This window comes from Balaenoptera musculus, chromosome 19 (genome assembly GCF_009873245.2).
Source record: "Balaenoptera musculus isolate JJ_BM4_2016_0621 chromosome 19, mBalMus1.pri.v3, whole genome shotgun sequence".
Lineage (NCBI taxonomy): Eukaryota > Metazoa > Chordata > Mammalia > Artiodactyla > Balaenopteridae > Balaenoptera > Balaenoptera musculus.
Window position 1 is genome coordinate 41,759,966 of NC_045803.1, and position 14,029 is coordinate 41,773,994.

The 14,029-nt window shown below is 42.9% G+C and overlaps 1 protein-coding gene across 6 annotated transcripts in view; it reads right to left on the minus strand.

Annotated features, from left to right (window-relative positions):
- GFOD2 (glucose-fructose oxidoreductase domain containing 2) overlaps positions 1-14,029 on the minus strand; it is a 37,987-nt gene that overhangs the window by 22,887 nt on the left and 1,071 nt on the right. The gene's annotated exons all lie outside the window — the stretch shown is intronic.

Here is a 14,029-nt window from a genome sequence, read left to right on the forward strand (position 1 = left end):
CAAAAAGTTTAATTGTGGTAAAATACATATAACATCAAATTTACCATCTTAACCATTTAAAAATGTACAGTTCAGTGGCATTCAGTACATTCACATTGTTGTACAACCATCACCACCACCCATCCATAGAACTCTTTTCACCTTGCAAAACTAAAACTCTATATCCATTAAATGATAACTTCCCATTCCCCCTCCCCCCAGCCCCTGGTAACCACCGTTCTACTTTCTGTCTATATGGGTCTGACTACCCTAGGTACCTCATATAAGTGTAACCATATTATACTTGTGCTTTTGTGACTGGTTTATTTCACTTAGCACAACGTCCTCAAGGCTCACCCATGTTGTAGCATATGTCAGAATTTCCTTCCTTTTTAAGGCTGGATAATATTCCACTGCATGTACATACCACATTTTGTTTATCCATTCATCTGTCAGTAGACACTTGGGTAGCTTCCACATTTTAGCTACTGTGAACAATGCTGCTATGAACATGGGTGTACAAATGACAGGTTTTTTTTTTTTTTTTCAAATGACAGGTTTTTAAAAAATAAATTTATTTACTTATTTACTTACTTACTTACTTACTTATTTATTTATTTATGGCTGCGCTGGGTCTTCGTTGCTGCGCGTGAGCTTTCTTTTTAGTTGCAGCGAGCGGGGGCTACTCTTCATCGCAGTGCGCAGGCCTCTCATTGCGGTGGCTTCTCTTGTTGTGGAGCATGGGCTCTAGGAGCGCGGGCTTCAGTAGTTGTGGCAAGTGGGCTCAGTAGTTGTGGCTCGCGGGCTCTAGAGCACAGGCTCAGTAGTTGTGGTGCACGGCCTTAGTTGCTCCACGGCACGTGGGATCTTCCCGGGCCAGGGCTTGAACCCTGCATTGGCAGGCAGATTCTTAACTACTGCGCCACCAGGGAAGCCCTCAGGGTTTTTTTCAAGTGTCATTACTTGTTCTGGAATTTTGTCTTCCTGATGCTATTAGAATCATCAAGCTATTCAGAAGCTTACAGATGGATGGAGCCGGGGTGGTTCCATCCAAGCTATTAAAAAATCTATAATACTTTGCCTTGTAACTATATATTTTTAAGTTACAAATTATGCTTTCTATTTTTCAGTGCCAGGCTTCAAAAAGAGCCATTAGGGATTTCTACAAAGTTACTGCCTTGTAATAGTATCTTTACCCTGCAAGCCACATAAATGCAGTCAATTGATTTTCAGCCAAAGTATTAATTCAATGGGGAAAGAATACTCTTTTTAAAAAATAGTGTTGTGGGCTTCCCTGGTGGCGCAGTGGTTAAGAATCCACCTGCCAATGCAGGGGACACGGGTTCGAGCCCTGGTCAGGAAAGATCTCACATGCCGCGGAGCAACTAAGCCCGTGAGCCACAACTACTGAGCCTGCCCTCTGGAGCCTGCGAGCCACAACTACTGAAGCCTATGCGTCTAGAGTCTGTGCTCCGCAACAAGAGACACCACTGCAATGAGAAGCCCGCACACCGCAACAAAGAGTAGCCCCTGCTCACCGCAACTAAAGAAAGCCCACGTGCAGCAATGAAGACCCAACAGAGCCAAAAATAAATAAATTAATTAATTTTTTTAAAAATGGTGTTGGAACAATTAGATTTCCATATGGCAAACAAAAAACCTGACCCTTCCTTTCTCACTGTGTACACAATAATTAATTCAAAATGAATCAAAGACCTAAATGTAAAACCCAGAACCATAAAGCTTCTAGAAAAACATATCAGAGAACATTTTCAAGGCCACGGAATAGGTAAAGATTTCTTGGACAGGACACAAAAAGCATTAACCCATTGATAAACTGGATTTCAAAATTTTAAAGAATTTCTGCTCACTAAAGGACTCCACTAAAAAAATAAACAGGTAAGCCACAGATTAGCAAAAAATATTTGCCAAACATATATGTAACAAAGGACTTGTATGCAGAAGAAATCCTACAAATCAACGATGAAAAAATGAACAACTTCATTTTTTTTAAATGTCAAAGGACTTTGATCGCTTCACACCAAAGATACAGGAAAAGCCAATAAGCACATGAAAAGGCACTCCATATCATTAGTTATCAGGGATATGCAAACTAAAACCACACTGAGATACTCAAGATACTCGCTAGAATGGCAAAGAAAAAAAAGAAAAAGACTGACAATCCCAAAGTTTGGAGAGGATATGGAGCAAATAGAACTCTCATACATTGTTGGTGGCAGTGTAAAATAGTACAGTCACTTTGGAAAACTGACATTTTCTTATAAAGTTAAACATACATCAACTCAATGACACAGCAACTCCACTCGTAGATATTTACCCAAGAAAATGAAAACATACATCCACAAAAAACGTAGACAAAATGTTCTCAGCAGTCCTAATTCATCTTAGCCCCAAATTGGAAATAAACCCAAATGTTTATGAATAGGAGATTAGATAAACAAATTATGGTATAGGCATACAATGGAATACAGAAAAGCAGTAAAAATGAATGAACTACTAATATATGCAGCAACATGTGTGAATCTTAAAAATATTATGTTGAGTGAAAGATGCTAGGCACACACACCAAAAAAACGCCCCATACTGTAGGATTCCATTTATTTGAGGTACAGGAACAGGCAAACCTTACTTATTAGTGACAGTAGTCAGAAGTGGTAGCGTGGTGGTTGGCAGGTTGGGGTGTGGGGCAGGGAGGTGTGGAACCGACTAGAAAGGGGCACCAGGAAATGAATGATGGTGGAAATACTCTATATCTTGTGTTGCATTGTGGTTACATGGGGATATATTTGTCACAACTCATCAAACTGAATACTTAGCATCTGTGCATTTAATTGTATGTAAATTATACCTCAATTTTTAACCACCATAAGTTGTGTCTGAGGGTATAGAACAACCTACTTGCACCTTGCGGATTTACATCTATAATCAAATTAAATGGACATGTGTGAATTAAAAGTCTCTTTCCTTTAAAACAAAACAAAAACCGTGTAAGCATACTTTTGGTACCAATACAGTTGGCCCTGCGTATCTACGCATCCTCAGATTCAACCAACCATGGATCTAAGATATTAAAAAAAAAAGAAAATACCAGAATGTTCCAAAACATAAAACTAGAATTTGCTACACACCAGTGACTATTTACATAGTTTTACACTGTATTAACAACTATTTACATAGCATTTACATTGTATTAGGTATTATATGTAATCTAGAGATGATATAAAGCATACGAGAGGATGTATGTTATATGCCATTTTATATAAAGGGCTGAAGCATGCGCGGATTTTGGTATCCATAGGGGTCCCGGAACTACCACCCCCGCCCCCCCAGCACACACACAGATACCGAGGGATGACTGTATGGAGACAATGGCTGAAGCCAAGCTAAGGCCAATGATCTACTAAGTCTTGGCACTTGCTGAGGATCTGAAGATGGCACTTTTCCCTAGCCAACATCACACTGGATGAGCTGCTGAGCTGTGGGTGTTAGGCAAGTCCTCACCACTCACGAACAACTCATACTAAGGAAGTGAGGGTTCAGAAAGGAGTTCTTCTCCGGCATCGCTGTAGGCAGGTGAAGCTAATGAAGGCCTTAAGTGAGAAATAATGTGTAACAGTTTTTGGTTGTAGCTGTACAGGTTGGGCAATAAGGTTAGCACACCACAAAGGTGGCTAGCTCAGCTCCCAGCCCCCCACATCCCAGAACCAGCCCACAGCTGGAACTCCCCAGCAGCAGCCGCCTTTGAGAGCTGTGCACCCTTACGGCACCCCTCCTCAGACTTTGCCGCAGACCTGTGGCCCCTCAGACACATTCCAAGGGGCCAGTATCAAGGGGCTTGTTTGGGAATTAGATTTTTCTGAGGATGAATTTTTTCAGTAATTCTATCTTAATATAAAACATGCTAAAATAAAGCACTGTGGCCAGTGATGAGGCCAGGACCCTAGCTATTGAGTTGGGCCCTCAATAAATCTCCCTTCCTTCCCTCCCTTCCTTCCTTCTCTCCCTTCCTTCCTTCTCTCCCTCCCTCCCTCCTTCCTTCCTTCCCTCCCTCCTTATTTATTTATTTATTTATCGTGCCATGTGGTTTGCAGGATCTTAGTCCCAACCAGGGACTGAACCCGCGCCCTCCGTGTTGAAAGCACGGAGTCCTAACCACTGGACCACCAGGGAATTCCCCAATCTTTTTTTTTTTTTTTTTAATTTATTTATTTTTATTTTTGGCTGCGTTGGGTCTTTGTTGCTGCGCATGGGCTTTCTCTAGTTGTAGTGAGCGGGGGCTACTCTTCGTTGCAGCACATGGGCTTCTCATTGCAGTGGCTTCTCTTGTTGCGGAGCACGGGCTCTAGGTGCACGGGCTTCAGCAGTTGTGGCACGCGGGCTCAGTAGTTGTGGCTCGTGGGCTCTAGAGCACAGGCTCAGTAGTTGTGGCACACGGGCTTAGCTGCTCCGCGGCATGTGGGATCTTCCCAGACCAGGGCTCGAACCCGTGTCTCCTGCATTGGTAGGCAGATTCTGAACCACTGCGCCACCATGGAAGTCCCCCAATTTATTTTTAAAACAGATTGTGACATTAGCTGTGTTTCCTCCTACCTCTCTGGCCATTTCTCTGCTAGTTTCTCCTGATAATGACTGTGGTAACCATTGCTCCTGGCTCATGACTGATGATCCTATTCGGTCTCATGGCTTTAAATACTATCTATTCTCTGACGACTCCCAAAGTTATCAGCCAGGTCCTCTTCCTTGAGCTCCAGGCTAGTATAAACAACCGCCTATCTGATGTACATTTCGACTTGGTGTCCAGAACTAAACTCCTGATGTTTCTCCCCACCAAACTCTCTCTTCCCACAATGGCTTCATCTCAGGAACTGGTAACACAAATTTTCTAACTGTTCAAATCAAAACCTTGGAGTAGTCCTTGATCCTTCTTCTTCTCTCACACTTCTCACCTGATCCATAAAAAAAAGTTTTGCTGGCTTTCTACCTTCAAAACACATCCTGTATCCAAGCACTTCCTACTACTCTATTGCCACCACCTTAGTTCAAGTCACTATCACCTCTCCCCAGTGCTACTACGACAGCTCACCTGGTCTCCCAGATTCTACCCTGCCCCTTCCCATGCTGCACCCCCAATCTATTGTTAACACAGCGCTGAGAGTGACGCAATTAAAATGTAAGTCAGATCAAGCCACTCCCCTGCCCGAAGGCGCCACAAGCTTCCCATCTCTCTTAGAATAAAAGCCAAGGTTCTTCCTCTGACCTACAAAAGGCCCTGCATGATCTGTCTGCACCCTATCCTCTTTCTGACCTTATACCCAATTTCTCTTCCCCTTGCTCACTCTGCTCCAGCCACAGTGGTTCACTGCTGTATGTATCTCAAACATACCAGGTATGTCTCTGTCTCAGGGCCTTTGTGCTGGCAGTTCCCTCTACTGTACAGATGATATCAATTTGGCTTACTCACTCCCTCACTTCCTTCAGGTCTCTACTCAAAAGCTGTCTTATCAGAACCAGGTTTATCTTCTCATTGTTGGTCTCATCCTACCACCCCTGCTAGAACGCATGCTCCTTGAGGAAAGGGAATTTTTTGTCTGTTTTGTTCACTGCTATACCCCCAAGTTCCTAGAACAAGGCCTGATATGTAGTGGGTGCTCAGTAAATATTTGCTGAAAAAAATGAAAGATTTCAGACCTTGCTCCTGCATAGTTGATCAATAAACCAAGACGTATATACTGAACTCATCAAAACTGTAAATAATTCTGTATGATCTTGGGATATGTTCACAAATGTAATAAAGAGAGTACTTACGTTGTTAATTAAATAGTTTGGGGCAGAATCTGGTTTAATGGTTTAGGAAAGAAAGCATCATATAACAGAATAGCTCTGTCTGCCAGCTGGGATTAGGAAAATGAGCTGATGCTCTCAGTCTTAAGCTACAACTTGACCAGTCAAGAGGGGCCCTCACCCAGAACTGTCTCTCCAACTACCACCACTCCTCTACATGACATGACTCAAGCTTATCAGTTAGCTCAGACCCCTTGTAGTCAAGTTTCCTCTCTCTAACAGAGAAGCACACTGTAAATCAAGCCTTGGGACTTCCCCGGTGGCGCAGTGGTTAAGAATCCGCCTGCCAATGCAGGGGACACAGGTTTGAGCCCTGGTCCGGGAAGATCCCACATGCTGTGGAGCAACTAAGTCCGTGAGCCACAACTACTGAACCTGCGCTCTAGAGCCCGTGAGCCACAACTACTGAAGCCCGCGCGCCTAGAGCCCATGCTCCGAAACAAGAGAAGCCACCGCAAAGAGAAGCCCACGCACCGCAATGAAGAGTAGCCCCCACTTGCCGCAACTAGAGAAAGCCCGCGCGCAGCAACGAAGACCCAACACAGCCATAAATAAATACATAAATAAGTAAGTAAGTAAATAAATAAATAATCAATCAAGGCTTGCAGGACCACAGTGACCCAGCACTTAGGGGCTACGTTCAGTCAAATGCCAACAGACAATCGTGAAGGGAAAGTAAGTGATAGTGGACTCAAACAAGTGATAGTGATTCAAACCTAACCAGTTCCTAAGGAACCACTCTGGCTGCAGTGAAGCCTTCCTGCCCCCACAGCCAGTCCATCCCTACAACCCATCAATTGGACATCTTAAGGCCCCTTGAATTCATCCACTGCTCTGGTTCCCTGAACAGACATCCAGCGGGTCTCCTGGACCTGACCACTTCCTTCCCCAGCCTCTAGGTGACCCTAAGATAAAGCCCAAATTCCTTCATGGGCTCTCCCCAGTGTGGGTTGGGCCTTTACCCATCTCTCCACCTTAGCATTTTCCCCTTTACACTGCACTCAGCATGCTAGCAGCTACCAAATCTAACTCTTTCAGTCCTGCTCTGAGATTCTGGTCCAAACTGTTTGCTCTGCCTGAAACAATCTTTTCTTTTTCTTATTTCCTCAGGATAACTCCTCAGATCTGTTAGGTCTCCAGTTAAACATCACTTCTTCAGAGAAGCTGTGCCTGAGCTTTGGCTTTCACAGTGCCCGTCACACTTCACTGGGATCTGTCATGATGTCAAGAGGTTGCCTGTCTCACACGTTGCTGTCACCAGGACAGAGCAGTGTCTGAAGCTGAGTAGGTGCTGCTAAGCAATGATTGAGGAATGAGCATACAAATGAATAAGTACTAGAACAGATGAATCAAGAAGTCAGGTCAAAACAAAGCCTTTGTGGTAGCTGCACTGACTAGAAGGCAACAGTTTTTCCTGCTCAAGTTCTTCTTTTCCTTCCTATTTTTTTTTTTTTAAGATTTAATTTTATTTATTTGTGGCTGCGTTGGGTCTTTGTTGCTGCGCGCCAGCTTTCTCTAGTTGTGGTGAGCGGGGGCTACTCTTCATTGCGGTGCACAGGCTTCTCCTTGCGGTGGCTTCTCTTGTTGAGGAGCACGGGCTCTAGAAGCGCTGGCCTCAGTAGTTGCGGCACACGGGCTCAGTGGTTGTGGCATGCGGGCTTAGCTGCTCTATGGCATGTGGAACCTTCCCAGACCAAGGATCGAACCCGTGTCCCCTGCATTGGCAGGCGAATTCTTATCCACTGTGCCACCAGGGAAGTCTCTCCTTCCTATTTTAAATAAAATATGTTCTAAAATCTTGAAGAATATAAGCTTCTTTGTTGTTTTTTTTTGGGCCACGCCACAGGGCGTGCGGGATCTTAGTTCCCTGACCAGGGATTGAACCCAAGCCCCGGCAGTGAAAGTGCCGAGTCCTAACCACTGGACCACCAGCGAATTTCCTGAATATAAGCTTCTCTGAATGATGCTCCAGAACTGATACGTGGAACATTACCATAGGAGGGGGGTGCCATGACGTAACATCCAGTTGCAAAGGGATCTATAACATAAGAGCATAATTCTTGAGCATGGTAAAGGAGATAAAATTAAAATGTAAAGGTCAATTTTAAGCTCAATCCTCATTTTGCAAAACCCAGGAAACTGGTGGGGAAATAAGTAGCCTTCCATGTGGCCTTCAACATCAGTCATGTACCAAGAACTAATTTGGAAGGTATGTCTAACTGTCCCCCAGCCCTCCTTTTGGCCTCCCAACACCTGGAATTGAGCCACTGTGGTAGACAGGCTGTCACTGCGTGGATAGCAGAGCTGGACCCAAGAGGGAAGACAACCACACCTCATCACCCGAGCCTGAGCAGAAACCAGGGGAAGTATGCAGCTTGAGTTCTGAACTGCATGTTCATAGCAGAGGGACTACCTGCAGTTCAGTTAGAGCTCCCCATGAACCAGCTTGTACTTATAGTCTGAAAGGGTAGCACTGCTTTCTGCAGGACTGCTTTCAGATAAATGTGAAAGTGTTTCTTTACCTACATGTATGTTTCCATTGAAAAATAAAAGCCAAACAAAACAAACAGGTATTGAGTTTTACACATGAGTTATGACAAATACTTTGGTCCCTGGGTTTCAACGATCCAAAGGCTCTGTGGGAAGGTTTAGCTTTTCTATGATTTGTTTGTTTATTTTAAGTGTCTTACACTGACTCAATGACATAGAGATCGCTGCCTTCTCACTGACAGCAAAAACACAAACAGGACCAAGGAAAGAAATGCTATTCCCCCATTTCTACAAGCTGACATGGAGGTAAACCGTTAGGCAGCCACCAGAGAGCAGGAGAGCACACCCAGCCCGAGCCAAAGATGCCAGTTCCCCATCTCTGCACTCCCCTCCACACAGTGTCCTAGGAGGGACACTAATGAAAGGCCTAATGACCTGTCTAATGAGGTGTAACTACCCAATGTACAAAAGGGTCAGCTAAATTGGGTCATAAAGGAGAAGTAAATTTAACACCCACAGAGGTATCTGGATAATTACTAGATCTGAAAGTTAGTTTCAGCTGATGATTACAGTAAGAAAAAGTACTTATCTACCAGCTGTATTAATTCTTTATTGCTTTTGAAAGTCTGGCAATAACAAGAAGATTATTTTTTCAAAGATTGCCTTAACAATGAGTTCTAGACTGACATCATCCTGAAAATTCCATCCTCAGCCCTACTCTCTCACAGAGCAATTTTATCTAATCCTTCAACTTCACTCAGACCTCCATGAAAACGTTCTTAACTGGCTCTATACTTCTAAGTGTCTACTGGAAATCCCACCTGAGAGACCCACCAGCTTCTCCCAACCCAAAATCATCTTTCCTCTCCTTCTCCTGTGCTCCCTCACCCCACTTAATGGTACAATATCCAGTCACCAGAGTTCTTTCCTCATTCGTTCCCTAATATTTGTAAGGGCAACAATGAGTCAGGCATTATGCCAGAAGGTGGGGCACAGAGCAGTGATCCAGACAGGTCAGGTTCCTGGAGCTTAGTTTCCACTTCTTGCTACACCCACCGTTGAATACCAGGGAATAATTTGACAGAGGAACACAATGAGTGGCAGGCATGTGACAAAGACTCTGCCTTTGCTGAGGTAAAGCACACTTGGCTGTGATGCATGTGAAGTAGCCAACCCTAGAGTGAGGTGTATTATGTACTTTGGTTTTACCTGTAATCCCAAGAAGAGGATGAGTTTTTAATTATAATAATAAAACATTTTTCAATGTGCAAACCTAATTTACTAAGGTTTTCTTTGTGTTTTCCACCTTCTATATGGATACAAGCATCCTGTTGCTGTGAAAATGGCTATTTCTATGGCAGCGAGAGACACTTTAGAGAATTACCTATCTGCCTTCCTTCAGATTTTGGGTGTAGGACGTTCTTAGGGCACCCCAGAACACAACAACCCTGACCGGTGTTCTCTAACTCTGTTATATGGCCTCTGGTCACCAGGAAGGTTGAGTAGTTCTCCAGTGACTGGACATGCCTGGTGCCCTTCACAAACATCTCCACTTGTATGCGGAAAACTGCTTACCAACTAGGCCATGATCATGTTCAGCTGTGTTAAACCTGAGATTGTAAAATAATCTAATCTCAGGACAGTCTTTGCCATACCACCCCCTTTTTCCTGTTTTCCTTTTGGTTAATGTGTAATGAAGGAGGCCGGTTGCAAAATACAGGATGTATATGGGATATGCCCACCTGAAAATAGCCATTCATTTTAGTATTTTAGAATTTTCTGAGTATTGTTTAAATGACGCTCAATGTCCTACCTCACTATTGAGACTCTAAGCTCTTTCAGGACCAAGACTGTATTAAGGAGATAACAGGTCCCTGAAACTTAACACTTCAAGGTATTTGGTAACACTTCTATAATAATTTGGAAATTACTTGAAGGCATTTAAATGTTCTTTGGACAACAACCTTAGCATATCAGGAATATTAAGCCGTGAAGGAAGGAGAAAGAAAGACAATAATTTTAAAAGAATAACCACTATGATCAGGAGCAAGCCTTCCGCTGCGGGAACCAAAACAGCCGTTTAAGCACAATGATTTAGTTTCGAAAATAAGATCAGATAAGAAATACTATGTTCAATCATTTCCCCCATTGCTTCAAAAAGCAAGCTATGTCCCCTTAGCACCTGGCACAGGAATATGAGTGCAAAAGGCTGAAAAGTACCAGGAAGTACAGCTGATCTCTCTACCATCCCCCATTTCCCTGACAATGAGAGGATGCCTGGATGACAAATGCACATCTCACAGGCTCCCAGAGCCACCCCCAGAGAGGCCCCTCTGAGAGGATAACCATTTCCTAGCAGGAACCACCACCGAGCTGCAGAAACCATTAACCACGTACATCCTAAAATGTGCTTTGAGATGCTGTTACACAAAACCATCCATCAACAAGCACCAAAAGAGACCCTAAGGGTCAAAACTATTCATCAAAGAGCACCAAAAGAAATAGCAGTCTTAGAAAGCAGCATAAGATCTGTACAGTCACCTTTCAAATACATGCATGTAAATTCATTATCCTAGGTAACTGCACTACTGTTTGGTTCATGACACCTGAGTTAGGAAACATCAGTGCTGCCCCGTCCCTGCCACTGTTCTCCCTCCACCACTTTTAATACAGTCAGAGAGCAAGAAGGGGTGAAGGCTCGCAGAGAGAAAACAAGTTCAGTATCATTCTTTACACAAGCAAGAAACTTTCAGGAGGGGTTTGTTGGTTTGTTTGTTTTAATATTTACTCCTTATAATAAAGATTTTGAGGTTGTAAAGTGATATGGTAAATCTCAAAGCCAAGTAGAAGCGTTTCCAATTGTATTTTGGGATTATCTATTCTCATGAGAAATTGAGAGCTGACAGTTTGAGAGGAGCAGAGTTATCCCAGGCCAGAAAGGAAGACTGCGCTCAGTACTTAGTTCCCATTCCTCAAAGCTTTCGTTCCTAATCTTTCATAGTAGAAGACAGATAGGAACTGTTACAGAAGCAGCTTCTGGGAATGGCTCTGAGAGGTGGTGGGGAGACTGAGGTATCCCCACAGCAATTCCTGGCAATCCTGGGTCCCAAAGAGTGTGGCATTTTGTCACTGGCAACCTTGAAAACTGACAGTACCTAGAACAAAGGCACTACTTGCAATTCCCCTTCTAAGAGCAGGAACTAAAGAACACGTGTTAAGGGTAGGGTTTGAGTTTATTTAAGTAATGCAGGAACATTCACCTCTTCCTTCTTAATGTTTAATCCTATTTTCTAAGTGTTCATTCCCATCATCATGAAAAAGAAATATTTACTCCATTTCTCATTTCCTTTGTCTGGGTTTAAAGACGTGGTACTTTAATGAGCTCGTTCCTGACCTAATGGCTAATTCATAAGTGAACATTAGTGTGCTGGGAACTCTTACTGTTTTCATGTTTTTCTCAGTATCTTTTATCATTCTGATTTTCACGAGCCCAAACTTATTTCAACTATCTTTCATTCCCCACTCTTAAAAACACCTGACATCTAAATTTTCAAGTAATTTGGACTTTTACGCTGTCCTGAAGTTTACTAATACAAAGCTGCTTTTATTTGTATATAAGAAAAATAATGTCCTATTACTATACTGTAAACGAATTCTCAAATACAGCAAAATAACCAATTTTTTTCTAGACACTGTCCAATTCTAATAGTGGATTTATCCTAGAATTGGACCTCCTATTATAAAAACACACAAGTGACTTATTAGGCATCAGAAGGGCTCTTCTGCTTCTAAGTGAGTGGTCGCTGATTCCTGTGTTTTCCGAACACCAACTCTGTATTACAACTTCCTACATGAGATTACACTGTGTCCCCATTTTATTTCTCCTCTTATTGTATAACTAGAAAAGCAGTTCAGTGAAAGTAAATCCTGCTAGCATTACTGATTTATCTGGTAAGTTGGCCTGTTAAATACTGTTGATTACTTTACTACAGGCCAGGTTTGATAACTGCCCTCAGCTGTCCCAGAAAATGGAATGGATGTTAAGTAATTATTTGTCAAAGGTTTCATTGCCATAGCAATGAAGAAACACTTTGAGAGTGTGCACATCTTTCTCCTCTGAAAACAAGTGTCTTTCTGATTAGAGGGGCTAAAATAATGCACACAAATCCATGGGGCACACTCACCACATTTAAGCATTATCTCCTCCAAATGCTCATTCAAGGAAGTATTTGCACTGACATTCAAAGCACCCTCCCACCCCCTATCCAGTGCCACAGATGGTAATTGCTCCCTTCCATCTACTTCGATTTTGGCCTACTTGTCTGTCTTCTATCTGGGCCAATGCTAAAGTAATGAGGGTTTCTACACAGAATACAATAATTTTCATAAAGCTTTTCTGACAGGATTTGGTTAACAGTGCCAACGTTCCCCCACAGATTACGTATCCTTCTGATAATACCCCATTATCTCTTGAGGTATTTATACAAATATTTCCAGAGATGGAAGAAAAGTCAATAAAATGCAAAGCCGCAAAAGCCATAGTTATGGACAAAGGAAGAACAAAGCTTTCTTCCTTAAACTAATTTGACCTATTAACATTATCATACTTTCAATGCATCTTCTCTTATCACTCTGAGGGGTTAAAAAAAAAAAAACAAAAAACCCTGCGGCAAAGTCAAATACACAGTGAAAATTAGTTTGATCAAGCTAGCAACAAACTGACTTCGATGATTAGAATCAGGGACCATCTTTTAAAAATCACACACTTCTTTTCCCCATATTACAAACACTTATGTCTTTTGGGGGAGTACTTTTTTTTTCATTGCTAATCCTACTACTAATGGGTTCTAGTATTACTATAGAAATCACATATTTGAATTTTCCCAACAAATAAAAATAACAGATCCGATCCAGACCAACCATTCCATAGGAAAGGTATAGAACAACCAGGTGGTAAGATAAAGTCTCTCACAATAGAATCTTTAGCTGTAAAATGGTGGGGGTCAGGTGGGTGTCTACCAATAGAACTGTCTGCTGAAAATTTTCAGCTCTTGGTACAGATAAATTCTCTAAACTCCTAGTCCAAAAGCAGTAACTTTTTCACATTTTCTGTAAAATGGATGGCCTTAAAACTCTTGTTCCCTGGTGTAGCTTTTCAGAAGGAAATGAGTTTCCTTATCAAGAATGTATCTAGGGGCTTCCCTGGTGGCGCAGTGGTTGAGAACCCGCCTGCCAATGCAGGTGACACGGGTTAGATCCCTGGTCCGGTAAGATCCCACATGCCGCCGAGCAACTAAGCCCGTGCGCCACAACTACTGAGCCTGAGCTCTAGAGCCCACGAGCCACAACTACTGAGCCCGCGTGCCACAACTACTGAAGCCTGTGCGCCGTGCTCCGCAACAAGAGAAGCCACCGCAATGAGAAGCCCGCCTACCACAACGAAGAGGAGCCCCTGCTCTCTGCAACTAGAGAAAGCCCGCGCCCAGCTACGAAGACCCAACGGCAGCCAAAAATAAATAAATAAGAATGTATCTAGATTCCCTGACTACCATCTTCTCCATATCTCTCCACATCACAATAATGCATTAAGTGTCTTTTCTAATTTAAACAGTTGTTCTGTTCAACTGAAGGTCACACACTCAGGGGTCTTCCTTCTGAGACCTTTGTGCCCCATAGCTCACAAGGGTCCTCTGCGCCC